Genomic DNA, 13,661 nt, shown 5'->3' with positions numbered 1-13,661 from the left:
CAGAAAGAGAAAAAAAAAATACCGTATGCTAACACATATATATGGAATCTAAAAAAAAAAAAAAAAAAAAAAGAGGTTCTGAAGGACCTAGGGGCAGGACAGGAATAAAGATGTAGACGTAGAGAATGGACTTGAGAACACAGGGAGGGGGAAGGGTAAGCTGGGACGAAGTGAAGGAGTGGCATGGACATATATACACTACCAAATGTAAAATAGATAGCTAGTGGGAAGCAGCTGCATAGCACACGGAAATCAGCTCAGTGCTTTGTGACCACCTAGAGGGGTGGGAAAGGGAGGGTGGGAGGGAGATGCAAGAGGGAGGAGATATGGGGATATAGGTATATGTATAGCTGATTCACTTTGTTATATATAAAGCAGAAACTAACACGGCATTGTAATGCAATTATACCCCAATAAAGATGTTTTTAAAAAAAGTTATACAATGTTATAAAAAAAATGCAATGACATAAAATTAACAATACTTAAATACTATGATATAAGTTCAATGTAACTTATATTACATGATAAGGGAATAAGAGAGAGAAGAAAATAAAGATATTTTATTAGTGTATATATATTTATGTGTATATACATATTTAGGCATATACACATATGTATATATACATATTCATAACAAAATAAGGAGAAAATACTCATTAACATTACAGTCCTTATTTCTGTAACCAGTTACATGGTTGTATTGAACAGCTGGTATTTTTAACTATCTTCTTCCACTTCTCAGTGTATTCCGTTTGCACTCAGCCAGCAACTCAGCTGGTCTTAGTTCTTTACCTGGTGGAGCAGTCTAAACCTTCATTCTTGAAGGGTCTTGACCACTAATATTCCTGCCTGGATAGGGTTGTTGTAGTTTTCCATTGACCGTAATCACAGAGCATGGTAATACTAGGACAAGCCCTAAGGGATCTCCTGTATTCCAGACATACTCTTCCCTACCTTCACTGGAGAGTAGCAGTCCAGTTTCCACTTAGTAATCAGGATCAGTCACCCTGGCCAGCACAGTAACTCCCTTCTTTTCCTATTGATTCAGTGGCTTGCAGAGTCCAAAGTGGCCAGCTGGAAGTCAACTTCCAGTTCAATGGAATCATTGTTGTGTCTCCTTATGGTGGTACTTCTCCCCTAAGACTCTCCCTAACTAAGACCCCCAGGCCAACAGGGTATAAGATTTCAGAATCGGAAAGCAAACAGTTTGCGAATGGGTCACTAGGGTGAGTGATGTCATAACGAGTGATGTTCCACTCCTTGATTCCTGCACCAGTGAATCCTGGCTATAGGAGAAACATGACCATATATTGGATGCTGATTCAGAACATATACAGCCTTCTGGAGAGCCTTGCCCATGACTTGCAAGGTATTAACACCTAATTGGTGCTGTAACTTCGTCTTCACAAGGCCATTCCACCATTTTGTCAAGCCAGCTTCTTCAGGATGGTGAGGAACGTAGTAAGACCAACCAATTTCATATGCATCTGCCCATTGCCACACTTCTTTTGCTATAAAGTGAGTTTCTTGATCAGAAGCAATGCTGTCTGTAATATTATGACAGTGGATAAGGCATTCTATAAGCCCACAGATGGTAGTTTTGGCACAAAAACTGAGTACAGGGAAGACAAATCCATATCCAAAGTGTCTATGCCATTAAGAACAAAAATCTACCACTTCTATGATGGAAGGGATCCAGTGTAATCAGTCTACCACTAGGTAGCTAGTTGATCACCTTGGGGAAGGTTCCATACTGGGGACTCAGTGTTGGTCTCTGCTGCTGCCGACTAGATACTCAACAGTGGCTATAGCCCGATCATCCTTGGTTAATGAAAGTCTGTGTTGCTGAGCCCACACATAAATTTTATCCCTGCCACCATGGCCACTTTTCATGAGCCCATAGGGTAATGACTAGAAAGAGAGGTTGACTTATACCCACAGAATGGGTCATTCCATCCACTTGATTATTCCTTTGCTGAGGTTACCCTTTGTGAAGTTCATATAGATGCAACTATCTTCATTTTTTTCCCCCATACAGAGATATCTGTTGACATACCTCATTCCCAAATTTCACTGTCACCAGTTTTCCATTTGTGTTCCTTCCAAGTCCCTGACCATCCAGCCAAACACAGCCCATCAATTGGTATATAATTGCACATCTGACCCATTCTCTTTCCAAGCAAGGTGAGCAAACAGGTGCACTGCTTGAAGTTCTGTCCACTGGGCAGATTCCCCTTCACCACTGTCCTTCAGGGATGTCCCAAAAAGGGGCTATAATGCTACAGCTGTCCTCTTTCAGGTGGTACCTGCATTTGGTGCAGAATCATCTGTAAATCCGGCCCGAGTCTTCCCTTTCTTTGTCGTTTGATTATAGGGAACTCCCCATGAGGCCAAATGTGTAGGCTGGGAGAGAGAAGGCAGTGTAGCAGGAGTTGGAACCATGGGCATTAGGGCCACTTCTTCCTGTAACTAACTTGTGCCTTCAGGGCCTATTCAGTCCAATCATGTATACACCATTTCCATTTCTTGATGGAGTGTAGCTGTGCACACATGACTTTATCTAGCTTGGTGGGTCAGATAACACCCAGTTCTGCTAGGCATCTCAGGTCACATGGTAACTTAATGGCCCACGGTTAAGCGTTCATTCTCTACTAAGGCCCAGTAGCAGGCCAAGAGCTATTTCTCAAAAGGGAGTAGTTATCCATAGAGACGGCAGGGTTTGGCTCTAAAATCCTTAGGGCTTGCACTGTGATTCATATACAGGGGCTTACCAAAGGCTCCAATCAGCATCCTTATCTGACACTACAAGCACCATTGAATCTGTTGACTCCTATGGACCAAATGGCATTATTGCCCACATGGCAGCCTGAACCTTTTGCAGAGCCTTCTTTTATTATGGGCCCCACTCAAAATAAGCAGGTTTTCGTGTCACTTGGTAAATGAGTTCCAACTCCATAACACACCCAAAGGAGGAGTATGTTGCCTCCAAAATCCAAAGAGGCCCAATGGGCATTGTGATTCTTTTTCAGTTGTAGGAAGGGCGAAATGCAACAACTTATCCTTCATCTTAGAAGGGATGTACTGACATGTCTTGCACCACTGGACCCCTAGAAATTTTACTGAGATAGAAGATCCCTGAGATTACATGGGATTTATTTCCCACAGTCTGATAGGCAAATTTCTTACCAGTAAGCCTAGAGTAGTTGCTACTTCTTCTCTCAAGGAGTAATAAGCATAATGTCACCAATGTAAAAAGCCAGTGTGATATCTTGTAGATGGAAAAGGCAATCAAGACATCTATGAGATAAATTATGACATAGGGCTGGAGAGCTGATATATCGCTGAGATAGGATAACAAAGGTAAATTGCTGGCCTTGCCAGCTGACGGAAAACTGCTTCCGGTGAGCTTTATTGACAGGGATGGAGAAAAATGCATTTGCTGGGGCATAGTACCTGGGAGCACACCACTGGATATGATTATGTGTATAAAAACACTTAGAACTTCATCCTGAAGGGAAAGAAAGGGAGTATAGCAGGAAAGTTCTTATCTTTTGAGAAAATAAGTGTGACTCTACCAAAGAAAAAATAGATTTGTCCCCTTCCAACACCTTCCCTCCCCTCTCCACCCAAATTTGTAGAGAACATCAATTTCAATTAAACAATTAATGAGCAGCTACTACATCTTAGATCACTCTTGAAGCCATGTGGAGAGTAAATCTGTGAGGGGGAGAGCCAGCAATAAGGACTGATCAGTAGGCAATAGTCTAGGTGAGAAGTGCTGAGAGTATGATACAAGAAAGAGGCAATGAGAACAGGAAGAGAAGAACTTAGGGTGGTTATTTTTGATCAAGTAATGGAGGCAGAAACCAGATTGCTATGAGAATTGAGAACTTAATATGTTTAAAATTACTAAACCACAAGAGAGACTGTGAGTAGCTCAAGTTTGAAAGACATTCCTTTGCGGTACATCAGTGCTCATACAGCTAGAAGTTGGCAGAGAGCTCACTATTCCAGTCCGGAGGTCTTTCCATTACATTACCTGTCTTGCCTTCTGCCTAGATAAGGAAAATGTTCTCTTTGAAGGAGAGAAAAAGGTGAATTATGTAATGGCTTCTTTTACAACCGGATACGTCTGTGATTAGAGGCTATACGTAAGAATGCTATTTGAGATGGTGGTTTCGCTCTGAGCAAGAGATTTTCAGTTAATCATATGTTGGTCTGCTTGACTGCTGATACACATCTGCTTCTGAATTCACATTTCTGTCTTGACCAGGTCATCGGCAGGTTATCATTTATTACCACCCAAGTAAATAATTTCCTTCTTGTCTTGTGGCTCTGGGTTAACCAAACCTTAAGTTTCCCTGCCATTGCCTCTTTTTGCTGGAAAAAAAAAAAAAAAAAAAAAGAGTATCTGTGTTTTGTTTTGTTATTCTTATTTATTTCCTTGCAGCATCTTCTCATTATTTCAATTAACGAATATTTTTGATGGCCTATGTGATAATTGTTACAACTCTTCAAAAATATCCTGATATTCTTCTCCTACTAGGTGTGATAGAATTGCACTCCACTGACCATTTGGAAGTTAAGTGAGGCCATATGATTTGCTTTGGTTAACTAAATGTGAGCAAAAGTGATTCATCTCATTTCCAGGAAGACACTCTAAGAATCAAGCCCCTCTATCCCCATTCTCCTTCCTGCCATACCGATCACAGAAGCCCATGCAAAGATAGAGACTAATTCTGCCTAGATTAAGTGAGACTTGTGTTGGATTTGTGGTCTCAATAAACAATATACCTGAGACTCTGGAGCTATTTATTATTAAAACTACTGAAATTTGTACTTTGAGATGCAGTGCTAATGTAACAAAAATCTAAAATATATGGCATTGGTCATAATGGTCAATTGGTGAGGAAAGATATATATATATATATATACCTTGGAAGGTGGAAAACAGAAGTTCAATGTTTTGAAATAAAGGATTTGGTAAAGCTGTCTTCTCTTGTAACTTAGAAAGAAGATCAGCGGACAAAAGCAGTTCAGGAGCTTGTAGTTCTAGAAGAAGTCTGAAAACAGAATACCTGCATTTCACAATAGGTTCAAAGAAAGAGAAGCTCAGAAAAAATCTGATCAGCTTGAGAAGAATTTAAAGAAATCGGGAGAGTACATAAAATCAGGACTTTCAGAGTTGAAGGAAGCTACCACTTCTCACCCTAACAAAAATGAGAAGAATATTGACCAACGGAAGACTGTTAAAATTCACCTTGCACCGGAATTAAATCAAGGAAAACGCCGATATACTTATATACTGGTAAATCTTCTGTTTTGGTTATGGTATCCCAGAGGAAGAATGCAGGCTGTGATCTTGAGCAAATACTTTCCATTAGAAAAGAAAAAAATGCCCTAGGAACATTGACAAAGTATTTGCTTTTTTTCCTCTGAAAAACACTAGGCTCAAAGTACACATTACTAAGTCTAGAGAGAAAGGATAGGATTAAGAAAGCAAAGAAAAATCACCAATTAAGAATAATATCTAGAAAAGAATGCTGTTCTTAAAAGAACTGTAAGCATGGATTTTGACACACGGAGGTCACTGGAATCAACTAGGTAAAACCATTAGAAAGTTTTTGAGAGAGTTGTCTTGCCAAGAGAACCGGCAGCTGGACAAAAAGAAACTGTGATTGTTCACAAGTTAAAGTGACCTGTGGGGCTCCATCCAACTACCAGCTAATAGTTGGAAACTAATCTGAGAAAGAGCTCAGGGCCAGGATGAACACATTCGTCAATGTCGCCTAGTTCAGTTAGAGCAAGGAAGATAATGGAAAAGACAGTGTCCCATAGGCAGAGCAAAGTGCTGTGTTGGGCCCTGGACAAAGCAAGCACGACCAGGATGGACTCGGGGTCGACTCAAGACATTCTCCATCTAGAGGATGGGGTCCCTCACTCTGTCTAACCCCTCAGGACATCAAAATTGCTACTACCACTGTCTGCAGTGCATCTGCCTTCCTTCCCCTTTCTGAGTGAGAATGTTTACTTTGGTTATTTCTTTTATCATATGTTTCTATCAAGTACAATCTTTATTAGGCTATTAAATCTATCTGTCTACTCCATGTCTCTACCTAAACAATATCAGTGGGGAAAAAAAAAAATTTGCTGACTGATCTAACTTTAAAATTCAAAACTAGAAATTTCAATAGGATTAAAATCATCAGTGCCTGAAAAATATACCATTCATCCTTTATATGCTCAATTTTGCACTCTGTATAAAACCATCACAAGAATTGTTCCCGTCATTTCGAACTTGTGAGAAAAATAAGATCTGATTCCCAGTCATTTTCAAGTGTTACCTTTATTTTCACTTATGCAGTTAATGAGAGAGAAAAGCAAGAAGGAAAAGGAAGGAATGACTTTAGGAAAAAAGCAAAATAAAAAGAAGTTCAGAAAAAAAAGTTTAAAAATTTGAAAAAATTATTAAATGAGTTTGTTTTAAAGCAGATATTGTGTTTTACATATAGTTCTTTTCTGTCAATGTTTCTGAACTCTAGATTATTATTCTTTTATCTCCATGAAGTAAAGAATTTAAAAAATATATTTTTAATTCTGTTTTTTGATTAAAATATATAAGTATATGAAAATATATAAGCATAAAAGCATATGAAGAAATTGCTTAAATGTGACTGTTTAAAAACAATTACATCCACAAGTAAATTGCATGAACATCATATACCTTTAATTTCCAAACATACAGATATTTAGCCAGGCCTGTGTTTACATGAGGAAAATATTTGTAATAGTGTGGTTAATTTTATTTTTTTAGTCTTATTTTTTTTTTCCATCCACCCAGTAAACAAGGTGCTATAGTGGGACTAGATGTAGTTCCACTGTAAATATATCTTCATCTAAAAGTAGCTTTAGGATACATGTTATACATGTTTTGAATTAAAATGGTATCATTGTTTTTATATCTGAAGCAAACTGCTTCTATACTAGCCTTGTAAGCAATATAAAGACTCCAGTACAACTGTTAAGTCAGCCTCAGGGACTGCTTATTTGAAAAAAATATTTTCATTAAATGCTCTATTTTTGACAACAAATGTGCACCAGCTTATTTCCTTACGGAGCATCTATCCTTTTCACATCTCTTTTGGTTCCTTGACCAAATCAAGGACATCTTGGCCCGGAGCAGCAGCACACAGCTGTGTTTATAGGTGTTGTTGACAAGAGAACATGCATCCCATGCACCAGGAACATGAAACAGAGTTGTTATATAGAGAGAATAGGACATGTGATGAATTCCACTACTAAGAAATTCCATTTAACTTTTCCCTACTTCAGTTTTTTTTTTTAAGATATTAGAAAAGAAGTAGTCTTACTAGATTAAAGGTAATTATTTAGAAAGTACTTTTCAAATGTAATTTGGATAATGTTACTGAAAAAAATAGTCAATATTGTCTGAAAAGCATTGAACATGGAAGGCGCCAAGAATTTAATTCCGAAAGTAAGTATAAGGAATAAAATAAAATCAGGGTGTGATATTAAAGAAACTATTGGTCTATTGAAAATAATTATGGCCAATATTTGTAAGAAAGATAGATTATAAATATATATATATAGTAAATGTTTCAGGTAATTAATTATACCAGGTAGATATAAGGAAATGAAGGTACAAATGAGACTATCATATATTTTTTCCAAAGGATTAGTTAAAATTTTCCTAGATTTAGGAAAGAACAATTTATTAAACATCAAAAAAAAATTGAAAAAAGGAACATCAAGCTTATAGCTGAAATAAAAATGGTGATGGAAATGATATAATGTTGAACATTGTAGTTCATCTTGAAATTGAGGTGGAGGAGTGAGGGAGAGCAAGCTGAGATGAACAAAAATGAAAGTGGATTTAAAAATGCTGTTTAAAGAAAGTTATGTGTTATTTTGATACAGAGTTCATGGAAAACGTACACTGGTACATTTTTGGAGGATAATTGGGCAACAGTTATCTAGAGATGTAAAACTGAACATTTCTTAATTTGCAAAAAAGAAAGCCATCAAAAATATTTTCACAAAGTAATTTTCTCCTCAATACAATACTTTCATCTTTGAGATGACAAGTATGACAGCAGTCATGATTCATCTAGAGTATTAAAAATATCACCAAGCTTCCTAGTTGCCCAAGAGGGATGCAGAGAAAAATAAGCATTCCTTTAAAATTTTCCTGTTTCACTACAATGCATCTTGCCTTTTAAAAACTACAGAAAACCATTACCACACAGAATGTATTTTGTCTTTCACAGACAAAAGAGAGAGTTAAGAGAAGGACTAGTTTGCCACAGGCTATTGTGAAGTGAATAAACAGACATGCCTCCCTTCTGTCTTCTTTCTGAACTCTATTTTCTTTTTAAGTATATTGTCCCCTGGCCTCCGCTGAACTGGCTGGCCCAAATCTAAATTGGACTGAATTTCTGTGGTAGAAATATATGCTTAGTCAATGGTCCTGATAAATGATATCTCCCATGCTTTCTCTGCTCTGTCCACAGAAAAGCACTAAACCAGTGCATTCGCTACTATCTTCTTGGATAAAAAACAGGACAAGATAAGACCTGAAAAGGAATAAATTCTTAATGTCAATGCCACATTTCCTGATTTTGGAACTCACTTTGTATTTATTCCTTCTCTCTCCTCTATCAAAACCATGGCATCATATAGAAACTAGCAAACATTCTCAATTTTTATCCCTCCAAAAATATATTTCTCATCATAAAGGAGGAATTTTATGGAACAAAAGTGGTTGATAAGGAAGTTTTAGAACAGGTAATATTTAAATTAAGAGAATAAAAAGTAAGGAAGCATACTGAAGAAACAAGTTTTCTAGAATGGAGAGCCCATATTGTTTGTTCTTTAAATTAATTATTGATTGTTTTAGAAACAAATACTTATTGAGTAACAACTAGGTGCTAGGAGCTATAATGGGAAAATACGCTTTTTTGTTGTTGAATAGGTTTGGAAGGCCAAGAAACTAGTAGTAGAAATAAGGACTTAAATAAACAGGCAAAATGAAACCTTTAAAATTTTTTGAGAGAGAAAATAACAAAAGTATTAGGTTTGACATTATAAGTGAGTTCCTCAAACTACTGTTTATGGGCCTAAACTGGCTCTCTCAAGTAAGAAATTTCTATACATTTTAAAATAGTTTTTAAAAAGAAAAAGAATATTTAGTGATATAAAAATTACATGAAATTCAAATTTCAGTGTTCATAAATAAAGGTTTTTTTGAAACACAGCCACAATTATTTTACTGCATTGTCTATGGCTGTGCCCGTACTACAATGGTGGACTTGAGTAGGTAAGTAGTTGTGTTTTGAGGTGTTTACCAATAAGTAGGACCAGTTTTTTTCCTCAAGTTCTAGGCAAGTTAAAAAATGAAAGAGTATATTAAATGACACAAAAATATAGCTCTACTAACTAATAAAGCTCATTTCTAAAAATCAAGTTTTATATCCGTGGGCTAGGGGACCTTCTAATACTGATTCTCATTTTTGAGAAATTCACCTATTAAGTTAAAAGAAGTTCTGGGCTTCTATATGCGGGGGCAGGCTTCTTCTACCATATGACATAGGACAGAACAAGAGACAGAGGAGAAGTCATCACAGAGATAGAGAAAGGCCACTTGTGTTTTCTTATCATGGAAATTAAAGGACTGGGAGATATATATTCCATCTCAGCTACCCCCAACATTTTGTTTTCTTCACCCTCTGGCCTTAAGCAATAAGTCAATCAGAGCTATGATGATCCTCTTCAGGGAAGCCATCAGCACATGGACAGTCTTGTCCCACCTTGCTTGAACACAAGCCACTGGTCTTTTGTGGTTCCTCCTGGGATCACTGGTATGGAACATAGATTTTTCACCTACAAGGCCCTAAAATATCTCAGAACAGTATACAAACAAAACATACTCCAAATCCACTGTGCCACTAAAGCTATACATTCAGTACAAAATTGTCTGTTATAGTCTATCTGAGCTTCTATAAACAATGAAATTATAGGACACCATTATAGTATTGCCATAATAAAATGAATACCAGAATTTCAAAAATAAATTGCCTGTAATAAAAAGGTATGCCAAACTTGTGTGCAAATCATCTCCTCCCATTATCAAATTCCCAGAATTTTAGGGAGAACCTGAATTCTGAACTTACCATGCCTCACAAGTTAAAGTCTCAAGAAATCGAAGTGCCTGTTTTCAAATTCCCCAAATCAATATCCCTACCTTCTGCTGGCTTTTCTTCCTGGGTTCCATATTTCAGTTACTACTGCCACTTTCACTCTGGTCTCTCACACTAGAAACCTGAAAGTGATCTCCGTCATCTATTACACATCCTAAAAACATATGGTTGTCAAGTCCAGGTGATTCTCTCTCCTAAATCACCCATACATGTGTCCAGTTCTTCTATTTCAGTTTACATTTGCCAAGAACAAACTTTTATCACCTTTCAAGTGGACTACTGTAAAAGCATCTTACAGGTCTCCTGCCACCAGGCACCCTCTCCTCCACCCATCATCCCATCCAAACCAGGCAGGAACTAACCTAGATTCTATCATACCTGCCAACATAGAATATAAAGCATTTATATGCAAAGAAAAAAATATCAGCCCACTCATATAAGTAATAAAAAAGGGAATGATCTATATGTAGGCATGCATGCATACAAATGGATAAAAGAACCTTACAAGTATTTGGAAATACCAAATGTTTAACGGTGGTTACCTTGGGGAAAAAAGACAGGAAGACTAATTTGGGTAAGTGAATGTGAAGGTAGAATGTTATCTTTTATGCCACATAATTCTATATTATTTATTCTAATGACATAGAATATCACTGCTTATTATGTGTGCTATTAGAAAAAAGTAAAACAATGTCTGGAAATACATACAGCAACAACAGTATAATAAAAAATGTGGCATCTACCTGATACAATATAAGAGCCTGGTCACAGACGCTAGTCAGTGGGCTTTCCACTGGTCTGAGGTGGTAAACTTCTGGAGAGGGAGGCGTCAATGGATAAGGGAGCAGGATAGCAGAGAAAAGGGGCAAAACCAAAACACATTTGGAATGGAGAAAATCCAAATAAGTCACCCAGCCTAGCAGATAAAAGAGAATGAAATATGAAAGGTAGAAACTTCCCTGGTGGTGCAGTGGTTAAGAATCCGCCTGCCAATGCAGGGGACATGGGTTCAAGCCCTGAGTCGGGAAGATCCCACATGCCAAGGAGCAACTAAGCCCATGTGCCACAGCTACTGAGCCTGCTCTCTAGAGCCCGCGAGCCCCAACTACTGAGCCCGCGAGCCACAACTACTGAGCTTGCGTGCCACAGCTACTGAAGCCCGCGCCTAGAGCCCGTGCTCTGCAACAAGAGAAGCCACCACAACGAAAAGTCCGCGCACTGCTACGTAGAGTAGCCCCCAATCACTGCAACTAGAGAAAGCCGTGCGCAGCAATGAAGACCCACTGCAACCCAAAATAAATAAACACATTTATTAAAAACATAACATAACAAGATGGAAGGTTTCCATCTTGACAGCTGTGGTGATTTACAACTTAAATAAATAGCTTCTATGTGAGGTGACATATTTTTCAGGTGATATTTTTATTTCCATCTTAACAGGTTAAGTTTGGGGTCATGAAAAGACAATCAGGTGGAGATGTTGTATATGTAATCAGAGTTGCAGGCTTAAATGCAAAACTTAAGGTGGAAGATTTGATTGTTTCATTATTATGAGTATATAGGTAATAGTTGGATCCATGAGTTCTTGTGGGGAAGGAATGGAATGAGAAGGGACCAAAAGGCTGAACACAAACCTTTAAACAGAGTCATGAAAAGAACAGAAAGGTAACAATAAGAATAGAATATAGAAATAATATTGATTGCACAAAGGACTCAAAGGGAGAAAACGTTCCAAGCAACACTGGGGGATCGGCAACCCCAGATTTTACAGTGCTATCAAGGATGAATGTGTATGAGAAAAGTCCTCTACATTTGACAAGAAATAATTATTAGTGACCTTGCAAAGAAAATTTTCTGGAAATATACCTTTCGCCTTTCAGGAAAAAAGAATACATAGTAAAATAAGCTATACGTATTGTATGAGTAAATATACTGTAACATATTAAACATACATTCTGTGAGTAGAAGCTAATATGGGCAAATGATATGAACAGATGATAAACAGACAGTTAAACACAAATAGCTATCAAGTATATGAAGAGATCCTCAAGCTCATTTGTAATCAGAGAAATGCAAATTAAAGTAAAATAATTTACCACTTTACAACCATCTGATTGGCAGAAACTAGAAAATTGAATGGTGGTAATTATTAGTGGGGATGTGGAGAAAGCAGATGAGCTTAATCTCACTCAAGAGCACTCAGGCAATACTTACTCAGATTTAGAGTGCATATACCCTATGTCCTATTTCTGGTTACACAGCCCCAAGATATTCTCACACAGGTCTAGGAAGGGGCTTATATGATGATTATATCAGTCAGGAGAGATGAGATTATGCTGTGGTAACCTCCAAACCCCAAACCCCTTACTTGGAATACCATAGGTTTCTTTTTTGTTCACACTGCAGGTCCATCACAAGATGGGCAGGTTAAATCTGCTCAGTGTACTCACTCAGACTGAGGATGTAGCCACCCATCTCAAACACTGTCAGCCACCGTGAAGAGGGAAAGATGAACTCTGGAGATTTCAAACCAGCAATTAAATGTTCTAGGCCAGAAGTGATACATGTCACATCTGTCCACGCTCATTGGCCAGAATTATATATAAAAGTGATCAGACAATACAAAATGCCTCCCATGTATTCATACACTGCAAGAACCAGAAATACCTGTGAACAATGCCAATGACTTTCAAAACACAGTCAATGCTTCAGTGGGGTAGCAGATAGTCTGTCCATTTCAAGAGGATTTTTGGAGATGTAAAATATTCTATAGGTTTTGTGTGGAATACTATGCAGCACTTAGAAGCAAGGAGCTAGAATATGCACAGAAAGGTGGATGGATAATTAGATTCTGAGTGGAAAAAGAAATAAGATAACAAGGTTTGGGGCACAATAACATTTACATAAATTAAACATATATGCCTACACTAGAAAACAATGCAAGGATACACACAAACTTGAGGATATATATCAGACAAATTTAATTTAGTTGACCACGGGGGAGAGGAAGGAGGCCAACAGTAGGAAAAGAGTGAAGAAAGTCATAAATTAAATAAATAAAGCAAAAGGGCATTCCATACTGTCCACTGATGATAGGTTCCGTGAATGGAGTAATATGATTAATCTGTTGCTTCATATGAGGGTGTACACAAGGCATAAGCAACTTACATATGATAGAAGTCATGATAAGACTAGAGAGTGTCTCTGAAAGAGACTGGGGAAATTCAAAACCCAATGGAGAAGTTGAAACCCATTCTATAAAGTACCACTTGCCTACTGAAGTGAGGCAACATTTTGAGAAATAAAGGGAAAATGTGGAATGTTGTGGAAATAGATATAGGCGACCAAGGTGTGGTAAAGTGGACCCATCGAGTATTGTTAGTTCATTAAAGAAAGAAAAAAGTAGAGTTGAAAAAGGGACAAATCAACTTATGTTTGAGGAAA

The 13,661-nt window shown here is 37.6% G+C and overlaps 1 long non-coding RNA gene across 1 annotated transcript in view; it reads right to left on the bottom strand.

Moving 5' to 3' along the window:
* The window catches only part of LOC129392252 (uncharacterized), a 377,286-nt gene extending 364,545 nt beyond the window's left edge, over nucleotides 1–12,741 (bottom strand). Inside the window, exon 1 of the long non-coding RNA XR_008617848.1 lies at nucleotides 12,668–12,741. This is a non-coding gene — a long non-coding RNA (uncharacterized lncRNA). The remainder of the gene's footprint in view (nucleotides 1–12,667) is intronic.
* Nucleotides 12,742–13,661: the final 920 nt, after the last annotated feature.

The sequence above is a fragment of the Physeter macrocephalus genome, chromosome 1 (assembly GCF_002837175.3).
Source record: "Physeter macrocephalus isolate SW-GA chromosome 1, ASM283717v5, whole genome shotgun sequence".
Lineage (NCBI taxonomy): Eukaryota > Metazoa > Chordata > Mammalia > Artiodactyla > Physeteridae > Physeter > Physeter macrocephalus.
This window is presented reverse-complemented; position numbering and strand designations above follow the sequence as displayed.